The sequence below is a fragment of the Pseudophryne corroboree genome, chromosome 8 (assembly GCF_028390025.1).
Source record: "Pseudophryne corroboree isolate aPseCor3 chromosome 8, aPseCor3.hap2, whole genome shotgun sequence".
NCBI classification, from domain to species: Eukaryota; Metazoa; Chordata; class Amphibia; order Anura; family Myobatrachidae; genus Pseudophryne; species Pseudophryne corroboree.
Window position 1 is genome coordinate 199,030,127 of NC_086451.1, and position 16,505 is coordinate 199,046,631.

The 16,505-nt window shown below is 44.7% G+C and overlaps 1 long non-coding RNA gene across 1 annotated transcript in view; it reads left to right on the forward strand.

Annotated features, from left to right (window-relative positions):
* The window catches only part of LOC134947602 (uncharacterized), a 54,821-nt gene that overhangs the window by 483 nt on the left and 37,833 nt on the right, over positions 1-16,505 (forward strand). The window contains exons 2-4 of the long non-coding RNA XR_010182647.1: positions 1,429-1,539; positions 14,093-14,155; positions 14,971-15,069. This is a non-coding gene — a long non-coding RNA (uncharacterized LOC134947602). The remainder of the gene's footprint in view (positions 1-1,428; positions 1,540-14,092; positions 14,156-14,970; positions 15,070-16,505) is intronic.

Genomic DNA, 16,505 nt, shown 5'->3' on the forward strand with positions numbered 1-16,505 from the left:
TATCAGAAATCATTGATTTTGCAAGTGTTTCAGTTCAGACAAAGTGTGGGAGTTACAGGGAGGAAATTGCACAACTAGATGCTGATGATAATAATTCACCATGCCGAAATAACACTGTGTATTATGAATAGTATTAAATGGTGTTCACAAGGCTGAATAATAAAGCCCTGATACGCACACCAAAAGATGTTTAATGTGTATATAACCTCCACATCAAAAATTATTTAACAAAAAGCTGGATGTGTGTCAGGATATTAATGACACATTTTACACTCACATTAACTCTATAGTGATCGCAGACCCATTCACAGCAAGTGCTATATACTCACTGTATATATAATCCTCCCAAATAAAAGGGCAGCACTTTTTTGGATGTAGGCTCAAAGTATCTTACACCAGGTGCCTAAGTATATTAGGCGCCCTGCCTAATATACCTAGGCACCTGGTGTAAGACTCACTATCATATACACACCTTGAAGGCTTAACATGATACATTAACGAACCATGTTTATATTGATACTTTGAGCCTACATCCAAATAAGAGTGTGCTGAGCCCTTAACATCCCTATTATAACACAGAGGAATAAACCACTCTTATAATCCGAATTAGATCACTAAACATCTATTTGAATATAAGGATACCAAGGGAACAAATATGATGTACAACAATATCTGGTTAAAAAGATTTCTGATCATTTATTATCATTAATTGTCACAGCTCTCTATGAGCCATAGCGAAGCTATGATAAAATCTTGTGACAAGTAAAAGATTGGATACTGTCAGAGCTTAATAACTGTTTCCCTTTAGTGGATACATTTGTATCTGAATGTTTCATATGCTCCTTTCTCAGTGGATACAACACTGCTCATGGAGCTAGAACACACAGACATTACTGAGACCTTATGACTGAGCTTGTATATTAACTCTGAGATACAGAGAGACACAGTACACATTTAGCATTCTGATCAGTTTATTGAGAGACAATTCAGCAAGATATATAGTAGATCATTAGCACCACACAAGGTGATATCTGGAATTTGGTTTCAACGATCCCACATCTGGAATCCTGGGAAGGAATACAATTAATTTGTGGGACATTTATTCTTGCAGCTTTCTCAGCTATCTAAAAAGTGTAATATAACACACACAGACATGGAATATTTTTGACACACTCGTGACCATCTATAGATTTTGCTAGCAATACATGAGCGAATCCGGTGACATCTAGTGCACAGCACTTTTATTTTAAACACTTTTTCTTTTCTATTTACACGATTCTACTTTCCTTTTAATATTCGCTGGTTTTAACATATAATTCAATAAAAGTTATATCTTAATACAAGATTGTGTGCACCACCATAGGACATTTCAAATTCTTTCTTCTCTTTTTTTCTATTCAGTATTAATACTTAGGTTTTATTTCACAGGTTAAAAGTGAGGACAAACAGAAACATATAAAGGACAAACATTATGTGTTGCTGGGCTGCCTACTGGGAACCTATCTTGAACATCGAAACACACACCACATACCTTGAACGGTAAGAGCCAGAAGTCCTTTTCTTTCACCAGATGATATTAGCACTGGAACTACCTAATTAAGTTTTTATATGCAAATGTTTAATAAGGGTCCGTGCAATATTTCTATTTTTCAACAACCTTGTATTTTAATGTTTTTGTATATGTGTACTATTCTGTAGGTATGTGCACTGTGTCACTTTATGCCGTGTTAATTTGTCTGAATAAAATATAAGTCATTTTGTTTAGTATACAAATCAGACTTATTCATTTGGACATCTATCTGAATATCTTAAAAGAAAAGCTCTTACTATAGATATCACTTCCCATATTGTTTACAGAAAATTCAGCGAAAAGTACAGCAAAATATTACAATAGAGACAGTGGGGATCATTTCGACCCATTCGCATGCAGTGGTTCATCACTGCGGTGCGAACGGGTTGGGATAGCGCCTGCGTGGCGGCCGCAATGAGCACGCGCGTCGTTGCCCGGCGACAGCCATCACCGGACAGCGATGCCACCAGAGGAAAAAGTGATTACAACCGCTATTGCAAGAAGACTGACAGGCAGGAGGCGTTCTGGGGCGTCTCATGACCGTTTTCAAGGCATGGTGAGTTGAACGAAGGCATGTCCATGCATTTGGAGGGCAGATGTCTGACGTCATTTCCGGCATCTTCATCGCTGGATCTGTCGCACAGGGTAAGTCTGACCCTCGTCTTCTTTTGCACAAACTTTTTTGCATAGCAGGGCTGCACAAGAGTTTGCAATCCTTGTTATGCACAAAATCCCTCCCCATAGGGGGCGTCTAGTTGCAGCACAGGCTGCAAAAAGTAGCTTCGTGCGATCAATTCGGAATGAGGGCCAATGTTCCTTTGACATCACTGTGAAAACATTGTTTTCTGTATATGAATAAGGATTCACTTGACGTCACAGTGCTTTATAATAGTCTATTGTCAGTGACAAATGTAACAAAAAACTAAGGGGGTGATTCAGCCCTGATGGCACGCTACCAATCCTGCGTTATGCTTTCTGTGGGCTTAAGGTTTTCTTTTATGTCTTTGTTGCTTGTCTATTGTTGTATTACTCAAATCCTCTGTATCATGTGCATTGTTTTTGATGTCTGTAAAGCGCCTTGAGTCCTGTTGGAGAAAGAGCGCTATATAAATAAAATTATTATTATTATTATAATTATTATTTGTTTGCAGCGCTGCGATCAGTTAAGAACTGTGCATGCGTATGCTCTGCAATGCGCAGGGGCGTTGCCCCCCAGTGATGGAGATCGCCGGACAGCGACAGGTTTAACGAAGAAAGCGATCGTATGGGCGATCGCAAGAAGATTGACAGGAAGAGGGCGTTCGTGGGTGTCAACTGACCGTTTCTAGGGAGTGCCACCCACAGCCAGGGGGTAGAATCACCTAGTCAAGACTTCACCTACTGTCCCCACTCTCAGCTGTGGCTCTCCCGGAGTCTTGCACATCAGCCAGTCACTAATGCTAGCTCCAGTGTCCCACCGTGCCGCATTACAGAGAAGGAGCAGCTCTAAATAAGATAGATAGATAGATAGATAGATAGATATTTTTATTGTCACTGTTAGAAAGAAACAACGAAATTAAGATCTGGGACATTCACATAATCATTACAAATCACTGGTCAAATTAAGACAAACAAATTAAGGGAGCTCCAGCGTTAAGGGCCGCTGGGAGCTGTAGTTTATTTAGAGATGCTTCTTCCTTGTAATGCGGTGCGGTGGGACACTGGAGCTTGCATTAGTGACTGGCTGATGTGCGAGACTCCCGGAGAGCCACTGCTGACAAGGGGACAGTAGGTAAAGACCCTGAGAGAGAGATTATATATAAATATATTGGAGATGAGCGGGTTCGGTCCCTCGGGATCCGAACCCCACCGAACTTCACCTATTTTACACGGTTCCGAGGCAGCCTCGGATCTTCCCGCCTTGCTCGGTTAACCAGAATGCGCCCGAACGTCATCATCCCGCTGTTGGATTCTCGCGAGATTCGTAATCTATATAAGGAGCCGCACGTCGCCGCCATTTTCATTCGTGCTTTGGAGATTGAACGGAGAGGACATGGCTGCATTCTTTCCCTGAAAAGCTCCGTAATCTGTGCTCAGTGTACTGCAAATATCTGTGCTCAGTGTGCTGCAAATATCTGTGCTCAGTGTGCTGAAAATATCTACGTTCTCTGCCTGAAAACGCTCCATATCTGTGCTCAGTGTGCTGCAAATATCTGATCAGTTTGCTGCATTGTGGGGACTGGGGACCACCAGTATATAATATATATACTTTTCTATAGCTTCTATACTGCTTGTCAGGACACACGTGTCACAGTTACACTGCTCTGTACTGATATATATATAGTAATATATATACTTTTCCATAGCTTCTATGGGATCCGGTCTGAAGATCGACACTATAGGTCAACAGTAACTAGGTCGACATGAATGGAAGGTCGACAGGGTTTCTAGGTCGACATGTGCTAGGTCGACAGGTCTAAAGGTCGACATGAGTTTTTCACAAAAAAAAATTTGGATTTTTTCATACTTTACCGTTCCAATCATAGTCCACATGGATCGTTAAGTATGAAAAAATCCAATTAAAAAAAAAAAAACTCATGTCGACCTTTAGACCTGTCGACCTAGCACATGTCGACCTAGAAACCCTGTAGACCTTCCATCCATGTCGACCTAGTGACTGTCGACCTATAGTGGTCGACCTAAACATTGTCGACCTAGACACTGTCGATTTGATGAACCACACCCGCTTCTATACTGCGTCAGGACACATGTGCCACAGTTACACCGCTCTGTACTGATATATAATAATTTTAAATCATTGTCTATAGCTTCTATACTGCTTGTACACACATGTGTCACAGTTACACCGCTCTGTACTGATATATATACAATAATATATATATGTTTCTATAGCTTCTAGTATTACAGTGCAGCAGTTTGCTGACAAAAAGTATACATATATAGTATAGTACAGTAGGCCATTGCTATTGATATATTACTGGCATATAATTCCACACATTCACAAATGGAGAACAAAAATGTGGAGGGTAAAATAGGGAAAGATCAAGATCCACTTCCACCTCATGCTGAAGCTGCTGCCACTAGTCATGGCCGAGACGATGAAATGCCATCAACGTCGTCTGCCAAGGCCGATGCCCAATGTCATAGTAGAGAGCATGTAAAATTCAAAAAAACAAAAGTTCAGTAAAATGACCCAAAAATCTAAATTAAAAGCATCTGAGGAGAAGCATAAACTTGCCAATATGCCATTTACGACACGGAGTGGCAAGGAACGGCTGAGGCCCTGTCCTAAGTTTATGGCTAGTGGTTCAGCTGCACATGAGGATGGAAGCACTCATCCTCCCGCTAGAAAAATGAAAAAACTTAAGCTGACAAAAGCACAGCAAAGAACTGTACGTTCTTCTAAATCACAAATCCCCAAGGAGAGTCCAATTGTGTCGGTTGCGATGCCTGACCTTCCCAACACTGGACGGGAAGAGGTGACACCTTCCACCATTTGCATGCCCCCTGCAAGTGCTGGAAGGAGCACCTGCAGTCCAGTTCCTGATAGTCAAATTGAAGATGTCACTGTTGAAGTACACCAGGATGAGTATATGGGTGTTGCTGGAGCTGAGGAGGAAATTGACAAGGAGGATTCTGATGGTGAGGTTTGTTTAAGTCAGGCTCCCGGGGAGACACCTGTTGTCCGTGGGACGAATATGGCCATTGACATGCCTGGTCAAATTACAAAAAAAATCACCTCTTCGGTGTGGAATTATTTAAACAGAAATGCGGACAACAGGTGTCAAGCTGTGTGTTGCCTTTGTCAAGCTGTAATAAGTAGGGGTAAGGACGTTAACCACCTAGGAACATCCTCCCTTATACGTCACCTGGAGCGCATTCATCAGAAGTCATTGACAAGTTCAAAAACTTTGGGTGAAAGCGGAAGCAGTCCACTGACAACTAAATCCCTTTCTCTTGTACCCAAACACCTGCAAACCACACCACCAACTCCCTCAACGTCAACTTCCTTCTCAGTCAGGGCTGTCAGTAGCCCTGCAGGCCATGTGACTGGCAAGACTGAGGAGTCCACTCCTAATCGGGATTCCTCCGGAGAATCCATGAGTGGTACGCCTACTGCTGCTGCCGGTGCTGTTGTTGCTACTGGGAGTCGATCGTCATCCCAGAGGGGAAGTCGGAAGACCACTTGTACTACTTCCAGTAAGCAATTGACTGTCCAACAGTCCTTTGCGAGGAAGATAAAATATCACGGCCGTCATCCTGCTGCAAAGTGGATAACTCAGGTCTTGGCAGCTGCAGTGGTGTTAAATGTGTGTCCGGTATCCACTGTTAATTCACAGGGAATTAGAGAATTGCTTGAGGTACTGTATCCCCGGTACCAAATACCATCTAGGTTCCATTTCTCTAGGCAGGCGATACCGAGAATGTACACAGACGTCAGAAAAAGAGTCACCAGTCTCCTAAAAAATACAGTTGTACCCAATGTCCACTTAACCACAGAAATGTGGACAAGTGGAGCAGGACAGACTCAGGACTATATGACTGTGACCGCCCACTGTGTAAATGTATTGCCTCCCGCAGCAAGAACAGCAGCGGCGACACCAGTAGCAGCATCTCGCAAATGCCAACTCGTTCCCAGGCAGGCTACGCTTTGTATCACCGCTTTCCATGAGAGGCACACAGCTGACAACCTCTTACGGAAACTGAGGAACATCATTGCAGTATGGCTTACCCCAATTGGACTCTCCAGGGGCATTGTGACATCAGACAACGCCACCAATATTGCGCGTGCATTACATGTGGGCAAATTCCAGCACGTCCCATGCAAGAGATGCTGTCGGTGGCCCGAAGAATTGCGGGCCACATTCGGCATTCAGCCACCGCGTGCCGAAGACTGGAGCACCAGCAAACACTCCTGAACCTGCCCCGCCATCAGCTGAAGCAAGAGGTGGTAATGAGGTGGAATTCAACCCTCTATATGCTTCAGAGGATGGAGGAGCAGCAAAAGGCCATTCAAGCCTATACATCTGCCTACGATATAGGCAAAGGAGGGGGAATGCACCTGACTCAAGCACAGTGGAGAATGATTTCAACGTTGTGCAAGGTTCTGCAACCTTTTGAACTTGCCACACATGAAGTCAGTTCAGACACTGCCAGCCTGAGTCAGGTCATTCCCCTCCTCAGGCTTTTGCAAAAGAAGCTGGAGAGATTGAAGGAGCAGCTAAAATTGAGCGATTCCGCTAGGCATGTGGGAGGCGGTGGGGTGAGGCAGGTGAGGCAGAGCCTTTCCTGTCATACTTACGTTTAAATCAGAATTTTTATTGAATAAAGTATATGGAAAATACTAATAATTTGTTTGAAATATCTTCTTTGCGTTATTCTAATAATTTTTATAGCCCAAACTCTGGAGTAAAAAGTCTATGGAAGGTGAGGCAGTGCCTCACCTACTTATCTTTTCAGCACATCTCTGATCAAAACTCCCCAAATTTCCAGGAGTTTATACTGCAGAACTTGTATATAATGCCCAGATGTACCCTTTGGCTTATATATTGCATGGAAATCTGGCTATGGAGCTAGCCAGGGCCTCCTGAGCCATTTAGCTCACCGCACGTCCCTGGTGGGAGGAGCCCTTCATTCGCTTAACCAGGATTCACGGGTGGTCAATCTGTTGAAATCAGAGCACTACATTTTGGCCACCGTGCTCGATCCTAGGTTTAAACCCTACGTTGTATCTCTCTCTCTGGCAGACACAAGTGTGCAGAGGTTCAAAGACCTGCTGGTGAGACACTTGTCAAGTCAGGCGTAACGTGACCCGTCAACAGCTTCTCCTTCACATTCTCCCTCAACTGGGGCTGCAAAGAAAAGGCTAAGAATTCTGAGCCCACCCACTGGCGTTGATGCAGGGCAGTCTGGGGCGAGTGCTGACATCTGGTCTGGACTGAAGGACCTGCCAACGATTACTGACATGTCGTCTACTGTCACTGCATATGATTCTTTCACAATTGAAAGAATGGTGGAGAATTATATAAGTGACCGCATCCAAGTAGGCATGACAGACAGTCCGTACGTATACTGGCAGGAAAAAGAGGCAATTTGGAGGCCCTTGCACAAACTGGCTTTATTTTACCTAAGTTGCCCCCCCTCCAGTGTGTACTCCAAAAGAGTGTTTAGTGCAGCCGCTCACCTTGTCAGCAATCGGCGTACAAGGTTACTTCCTGAAAATGTGGAGAATATGATGTTCATCAAAATGAATTATAATCAATTCCTCCATGGAGACATTCACCAGCAATAGCCTCCAGAAAGTACTCAGGGACCTGAGATGGTGGATTCCAGTGGGGATAAATTAATATTCTGTGAGGAGGGGGATGTACACAGTGAAAGGGGTGAGGAATCAGACGATGAGGAGGAGGTGGACATCTTGCCTCTGTAGAGCCAGTTTGTGCAAGGAGAGATTGATTGCTTCTTTTTTGGTGGGGGCCCAAACCAACCAGTCATTTCAGCCACAGTCATGTGGCAGACCCTGTCACTGAAATGATGGGTTTGTTAAAGTGTGCATGTCCTGTTTATACAACATAAGGGTGGGTGGTGTTATGAGCCACGGCTGTGGCTCATTCCTGTTTTGCATTTTGGTTATGTTTTTTATGTTATACTTCTGTTTATGTTCCCCGTGGGTGTCATGGGGTGTTCGTAGCTCACCCTTAAGGAGAGGGTACTGTTATGAACCACAGGTAGTGGTTCATTCCTATTCTATGTTTATAGTTCTCTTGCAGGCCAGGATTTCCCATTGCTCTGGTTTGAGAAGACTCTTGTTTGCTGCCGGTGGTGAGTCTGTGTGATTGCAGCTTGTTCCCATGTGTTCAGCCTCACCTGTCTGTTGATTGCACCTCTCAGTTGTGCAGCAGGGCAGCTGCACGACATAATTGATTAAGACTCTCTGTTATATTCTGGCTCAGTGCAATTCACAGACGCTGGTGATATTTCCAGAGTTCTTGAGTTCTGAGCTAGTCCCTGCCAGTTCCTGAGCTCCTGTCTAGCAGTGTCTGTCTAGCTGCTTCCAGTGTCGGTTCCAGTGCCGGTTCCAGTGTCGGTTCCAGTGTCTGATCCCGTGTCCTGTCGTGAAGCATTCCTGTCCAGGAGTCCTGTGGCTTTGTCTGTGCCTGGTCGAGTGTCTGGCTTATTGGTGTCCACCGGTCTGTCGTTTGGGATTCTGCCTGTCTTCCGATTCTGAGAGTCTGTGTCGGCTGCATTGGGGGTTCCTGTCCGTTTGCCAGTATTTGTACCAGTTCCGTGAGTAGCGGCTTTGCCGCGTCCGTTGGCCTAGGCCGCAGTATTCTTTGGTTATATTTTGTTACTGGTGTTTTGCAGAGGGTTCTGCTTATGCTGTCACCGCCGGTACACAGCAGTATTGTGTCGGCGTGTGGACAGCATTTCCTTTGTTGTTCTTTTCCTTTGGCGGCGTGCCGCACATATATTTAGTTTTAGGGTTGTTAGTATCCCCTAGAATTCTGTTTGCTTTAGTTAGAGGTCCCCTTGTTATTATCCAGTCTCGGTTCACGCCTTGTCTCACTCTAAGATCTGGGGGCATCGGAGTTGGGCAGACCTAATCCGCCCTTCAAACGCGGCTGCCGTGGGCCCAAGAAACCATAGTCACTCAGGCGTGAACTGACCACATGGGTGAAACAATGGAGGTAGGGTGCTAGTGGCTATTTCCACACCACACCTTATTTCAGCATCACATTCTGGTGCTCTGGACTCACTACGCAACATCTCCCTTGTTCTGAGCACCAGGAACCTAACAGGTGGGAGGGCCCAAGGACAATTCCATCTTGCACCTCTTTTTTATTTTTATTTATCTCTGCATCATGTGATGTTTGGGGCTAATTTTTTTAAGTGCCATCCTGTCTGACACTGCAGTGCCACTCCTAGATGGGCCAGGTGTTTGTGCCGGCCACTTGGGTCGCTTAGCTTAGCCATCCAGCGATCTCGGTGCAAATTTTAGGACTAAAAATAATATTGTGAGGTGTTCAGAATAGACTGGAAATGAGTGGAAATTATGGTTATTGAGGTTAATAATACTATGGGATCAAAATGACCCTCAAATTCTATGATTTAAGCTGTTTTAGAGTGTTTTTTTGGGGGAAAAAACACCCGAATCCGACAAAAAAATTTCAGGGAGGTTTTGCCAAAATGCATCCGAATCCAAAACACGGCCACGGAACCGAATCCAAAACCAAAACACAAAACCCAAAAAATTTCCGGTGCACATCTCTAAAATATATACAACTTGGTTCCTGCGACTTGCTGGGGTACTTGCCAATTATATATATACAGATGTATCCTCATACACCGTTGCTCATAGCGCGCTATTTAGGATCCTGAATCGCGAGTTGTAATAACGTTATGGCGTGCGTTGTGTCCCACGCCATGTAATACACAGTTTCACCGCTAGGTGGCGAATGCTCCATGTTAAACACGGTGCCGCGCGTTCACTAAGAGTAAAACACATCACAACACATCATATATTTACCTGGAGTGCCTATTCCTATCATGGTCAGTGGTGGCATAATGGTTACAGTGTCTGCCTGCAATGCGTGCATTTTGTGTTCAAATCCTGGTGAGGCCAGAAAAATTTTTTTTAGTGGATTTATTTATATATATATTTTTTTAATGAAATAAAGTTATTTGGTCTGTTTATTCTTTCCTGCTGAGCTTGTTGTAACAAAGCACCTACCCCAACCACCGTGCACACGTACACCATCAATATTGTCGTTACATTGGGGAAAATATCTTTTACTGGTGAAGCATAAACAGCATGTACATTTCGGACATCATTTCTGGTTCATTTGCTTCAAATGGCCCTAAATATGTAATGCACAATGCCACTGGATCTCTATGTCATTAATGTGACATCTTGGAAGGCTCCATTATGTTTTGTACACAGACATCGGACAAGGGAGGTCATTCCGAGTTGTTCGCTCGCAAGGCGATTTTAGCAGAGTTGTTCACGCTAAGCCGCCGCCTACTGGGAGTGAATCTTAGCATCTTAAAATTGCGAACGAAGTAATCGCAATATTGCGATTACACACCTCGTAGCAGTTTCTGAGTAGCTTCAGACTTACTCGGCATCTGCGATCAGTTCAGTACTTGTTGTTCCTGGTTTGACGTCACAAACACACCCAGCGTTCGCCCAGACACTCCTCCGTTTCTCCGGCCACTCCTGCGTTTTTTCCGGAAACGGTAGCGTTTTTTCCCACACGCCCATAAAACGGCCTGTTTCCGCCCAGTAACACCCATTTCCTGTCAATCACATTACGATCGCCAGACCGATGAAAAAGCCGTGAGTAAAATTATTAAGTGCATAGCAAATTTACTTGGCGCAGTTGCAGTGCGGACATTGCGCATGCGCATTAAGCGGAAAATCGCTGCGATGCGAAGATTTTTACCGAGCGAACAACTCGGAATGAGGGCCAAAATCCGTTAATAGTACAACACATCATATATTTACCTGGAGTGCCTACCCATAGTGTGGTCAGTGGTGGCACAGTTGTTACAGTGTCAGCCTGCAATGCGTGCATCCCATGTTCAAATCCTGGTGAGACCAGAAATATTTTTTTTGTGGATTTATTTATATATATATATTTTTTATGAAATAAACTTATTTGGTCTGTTTATTCTTTCCCGCTGGGCTCCATTATGTTTTGTACACAGACACCGGATAAAATCCGTTATTTGTACAACACATTGCAGGCGGTGGGGAAGCAAATTCAGTTTGCACGCATTGTGGGCTACAATAGGTTTTGTACACAGCCGGCAGATTCAATCCACGGTTCGCGGACTGCATCCGGCGTCATACATCAGGCAAAAATGGCAGGGAGATACTACATTAGAGGAGAGCTTCTGATCCTGCTTAGGTGGCGGGACCGGCCATTTGCTACTAACTCGGAGAAGCGACGGGCTTACAATAAAGCCCGCCTTGAGATCCGAGCAAAATATGGCCAGTCCCGCAGCCTCAGGTCACTCCACAGGAAGTGGAGTGATCTGGTCACCAGGGAGCCCAGGAAACTGGAATTACTGCGGCTGTCCCTGAGGAGTAAGTACAGTCCAGTACTGCACATTATTACTACTGTATTTAGAGAAATGTACATTACTTAATGTCCTAGAGGATGCTGTGGTCAATTTAGTACCATGGGGTATAGACGGGTCTGTAGGAGCCATCGGCACTAAATTACTTTAAACGTGTGGGCTGGCCCCTCCGTCTATGCCCCTCTACCAGACCTCAGTTTAGAAATTGTGCACGGAGGTATCCGTTTGGATGGGCGACCATGTTAAGGGCAACAGTCATAAGGTCGACCACTATGGGTCGACAGTGACATGGTCGACATGTACTCATGGTCGACACATGACCATGTCGACATGTACTCAAGGTCAACATGGCTTTTTTTGTAAAAATAGATTTTTAAATTTTTCATACTTTACCATCCACGTGGACTACAATTGGGAATAGTAAACTGTGCCGAGCGCAGTGGTAGCAGAGCGAGGCACCTTGCCCACAGCCATGCAAGGAGACGTGGTACACTAATTCCGGTTCCCCGTCACTTTACGAAGAAAATGACATCAAAACAGTCCAAAAATCCATGTCGACCTTTTCATGTGGCGACCATTTTCACGTGTCGACCATGAGTCCATGTCGACCATGTCGCTGTCGACCAATAGTGGTCGACCTAATTATTGTCGACCTTAACATGGTCGACCAATCATACCGGAACCATGCCCGGACGTCACACACCATAATGCCTGAGACACATAGCGCAATGCTCCACACACTACAATCCCCTGAAACATTATACCACAATGCCCGTTATATAGGTGTGGATCATAGAATCAACAGCAACTAGGTCAACAATGTTTAGGTCGACCACTATTGGTCGACAGTACCTAGGTCGACAGGGTTGGAAGGTCGACATGAGTTTTGTTTTTTGTTTTTGGTGTTGTTTTGTTCGTAAAGTGACGGGGAACCCCAATTAGTGCACCGTGTCCCCTCGCAGTAGAGGGCTCAGACTCTACTGCGCATGCGCAGATCTCTGGGAAAATGGCGCTGCGGCCATTTTCCCAGAGATTTCTCTACTGCGCATGCGCAGAACTCAGTGAAAATGGCCACTGGGCCATTTTTACTGAGTTTTAACAGCACTGGTGACGTCGGCACGGGACTCCGGAGAGGTGAGTATTACCCAAATGGGTACACTGTGTGCGGTGGGGGCCCCCTCTGGACTCAGGGGCCCGTGTGCACCGCACACATTGCACCTATTATAGAAACACCAGTGCCTGTGACACATTATGACACACCGCAATGTCCGTGATACATTATGCCACACACCGCAATGCCCATTAAACATTAAGTCCTACAGTAAGGCTTCTAATTACTTTTAAATTACTGTACCTGCTCGTTGCCAGGGGTTTACTTGTACAGGGGATCCGGTCTTGGGGTTGACAATACTTAGGTCGACAGTGTCTAGGTCGACCACTATTGGTCGACAGTAAGTAGGTCAACAAGGTGTCTAGGTCAACAGGGCCTCTTGATAGACATGTACTAGGTCGACATGACAAAAGGTTGACATGCATTTTTCTAAAATGTTTTAATTTTTTGAACATTTTCATATTTTACGATCCACATGGGTTACGAATGGGAATAGTGACCGGTACCGATCATATGGTCGACCATCATTAGGTCAACATTCATTAGGTCGACCACTAATGGTCGACAGTGACATATTCGACATGGACAAAAGGTTAAAAAAGATAAAAATTCCATGACGACCTTTTCATGACTGTCGACCATTCATACCGGAACCATAGTAACCTGTGCCGAGTGTGGTGCACTAACTGGGGTTGTTGTCATTGTTAAAAACAAATAGCCCTACTGTATACACACAACCGGCAGTCGGCAACAATAGACATAATGAATGACTAAACATCCTCAGTATATGGATTTTGGGGGTTATTCAGGTTTGTCAGCAAACCAACAAAAGAAAGCAATTGGGCAAAACCATGTGCAAGGTCGACATGAGATTTTTTACTTTTATTGGTGTTGTTTTTTGCATAAAGTGACGAGGAACCCCAATTAGTGAACCGCGTCCCCTCGCATGGCTCGCTTCGCTCGCCATGCTTCGGGCAAGGTGCCTCGCTCCACTACCGCTGCGCTCGGCACAGATTACCGTTCCCAATCGTAGTCCACGTGGATTATAAAGTATGGAAAAGTTCCACAAAAGAAAAAAAATTGAAAAACTCATGTCAACCTTTTCATGTGTCGACCTTTCATGTGTCGACCATGTGCCCATGTCGACCAGTAGTTACGCCACTGATTACATGACAGTAAACATGATTTTGGTCTCCAGCATCAATAATCTTCTTACTGTACTTTATTGGTGTTCACATGTGCTGCTGTATGATATTGTATAGTATTTCTGTATGCTGTACTGTATTACTATCATTTCGGAAAGTGACCGAACATTTCTTTATCCACAGTACATTCCCCCATACTACCAGAGGAGGATTCTGAGGAGTGGCCCGACACTCCTGCACTACCATGTGAGAACTACTGTACTATACATTACTGACTGTACTGTATCCAACTTTTAAGACTACTGGCGCTCGTTCGAGTTGTTCGCTCGCTAGCTGCTTTTAGCAGCAGTGCACACGCTAAGCCGCCGCCCTCTGGGAGTGAATCTTAGCTTAGCAGAATTGCGAATGAAAGATTCGCAAAATTGCGAATAGAAATTTCTTAGCAGTTTCTGAGTAGCTCGAGACTCTGCCACTGCGATCAGTTCTGTCAGTTTCGTTCCTGGTTTGACGTCACAAACACACCCAGCGTTCGCCCAGACACTCCTCCGTTTCTCCAGACACTCCCACGTTTTTCCCAGAAACAGCAGCGTTTTTTCACACACACCCATAAAAAGGCCAGTTTCCGCCCAGAAACACCCACTTCCTGTCAATCACACTCCGATCACCAGAACGAAGAAAAATCCTCGTAATTCCGTGAGTAAAATACCAAACTTCTTAGCAAATTTACTTGACGCAGCCGCAGTGCGAACATTGCGCATGCGCAGTTAGCGGAAAATCGCACCAATGCGAAGGAAAATAACTAGCGAACAACTCGGAATGAGGGCCACTGTCTCTACACTACAGTACACAGTGGGGAATTTACAGTATAACAAGTTAACCAAAGAATCTGCTTAGGGGCCTGTAGGTCTCATTTTGTTTAGGGCCCCTGTGAGATCTATGGTAGAACACTAAACCTAGACCTCAGAGTTCTAAACTGTACTGTACCTTCTTTACTGTAATTTAAATAAAACATCACATGTGCAGTGTACATTATTAAACTGACAGTGCACTTTTTTTCACAGCAACGCCTGCTCCATCATTATCCGTGGTGACATCGGGCTCATCCACTCCAACCAGTTAGCTGACCCATTCACCGGGACCGGCGGACCCTGCTCATCCCGGTAAGACATTTTTGTTAAGTTAAGGCTCCTTTCACCACTGTTTCTAAACCTTATTCCCCACCCTGTGTATCTTAGGAACTGGATCGGGCCACCTGCCCATCGACCCTTCTGGCATGTGCAGGAAATGCCAGATGGACAGTCCAGCCATGCCAGTAACTGACCGCACAACTGGGTGGACACATGCAAATGGATGCCCAGTTGTGACATCATGCTGGAATCTTTGACCTGATAATTACTACAGTACTATAACTGTGTGCACTTACAGTACCTACTGTATCAGCTGGATGTGCCATCCATTGTTATTAGTATTTACCCAACATTAGAGTACACAGTTCAGTACATACAGTACTGTACAGTAATAATAATAATAATAATAATAATAATAATGTAATTGTACATGCATACTGTTCAAAAACTCAACCTGTATTACTGCTCTAATACTGTCCATTTGAAAATTATTTTTTTTACAGTTCTACTCCGGAGAATCCGCCAGTTGCTGTCGATAGCAAATAGATTATTTGATCGAATTTTGGATAATTTTTAGAATTATTATTATTATTTTTTGTTTAGTATAATAATAATTTGTATTTGGCGGTGTGCGTTGGTAATTTATTCCTCTCTCTTGCATGAATTTTGCTAAATGTACAGTAGTTCAGAGCATGGTGGGAAGAAGATAAAATAATTATTATTTGTACAGTACTGTACTGTATGTTCACAACATGTCACATGCAGAAGCAGGATGACCGGAGGATCCCCTCTCTGCAGGACTCCGGTAATATACTCACCAGCCTTCTGACTTCTGGCTCTGTTAGTGGGTGGCGGCATTGCTGCAGGAGGGAGCGCTGGTCAGGCTTAGGCTATGTTCAGTACCCTCAGGAGCTAATGGTGTCCTGTCAGCGGAAGCAGAGCCATGGAACTTAATGAGAAGTTGGTACCTACTTCCTCCCCTAAAGGCCCGTATTCACGGGCCGATGTGGGAGAGATGTGTGCTGAGTGAACCGCTCAGCACACATCTCTCCCAGCACTCAGCACAGTGCGATGTGCGCTGTGCGTGCGGGGGGAGACGGGGGTGCCGCTCATTTCACCCAGCGACCTTCTAGATTGGCCTGCATGCAGGACAATCTAGCACCAGCGATGCACGGGGCTGCGCATCGCTATCGCTGTGGGGGGTACACACGGAGCGATCATGCTTAAAATCTAAGCAATCTAGTCAGATTGCTTCGATTTTAAGCAGCGATCACTCCGTGAGTACCCCCCTTAAGTCCCACGAAGCAGGGAGACTGTTGCCAGCTGCATCCTCTAGGACGTTAGAGAAATACAGGCGTTCCGAAACATACAGTATCTGAGTGAGCCTAATAACGAGTATACTGTGAGATACTGTATGACATACTGTACAGTATGCTCTATCCGAAGTGGTGCATTCATGAACAAACTCC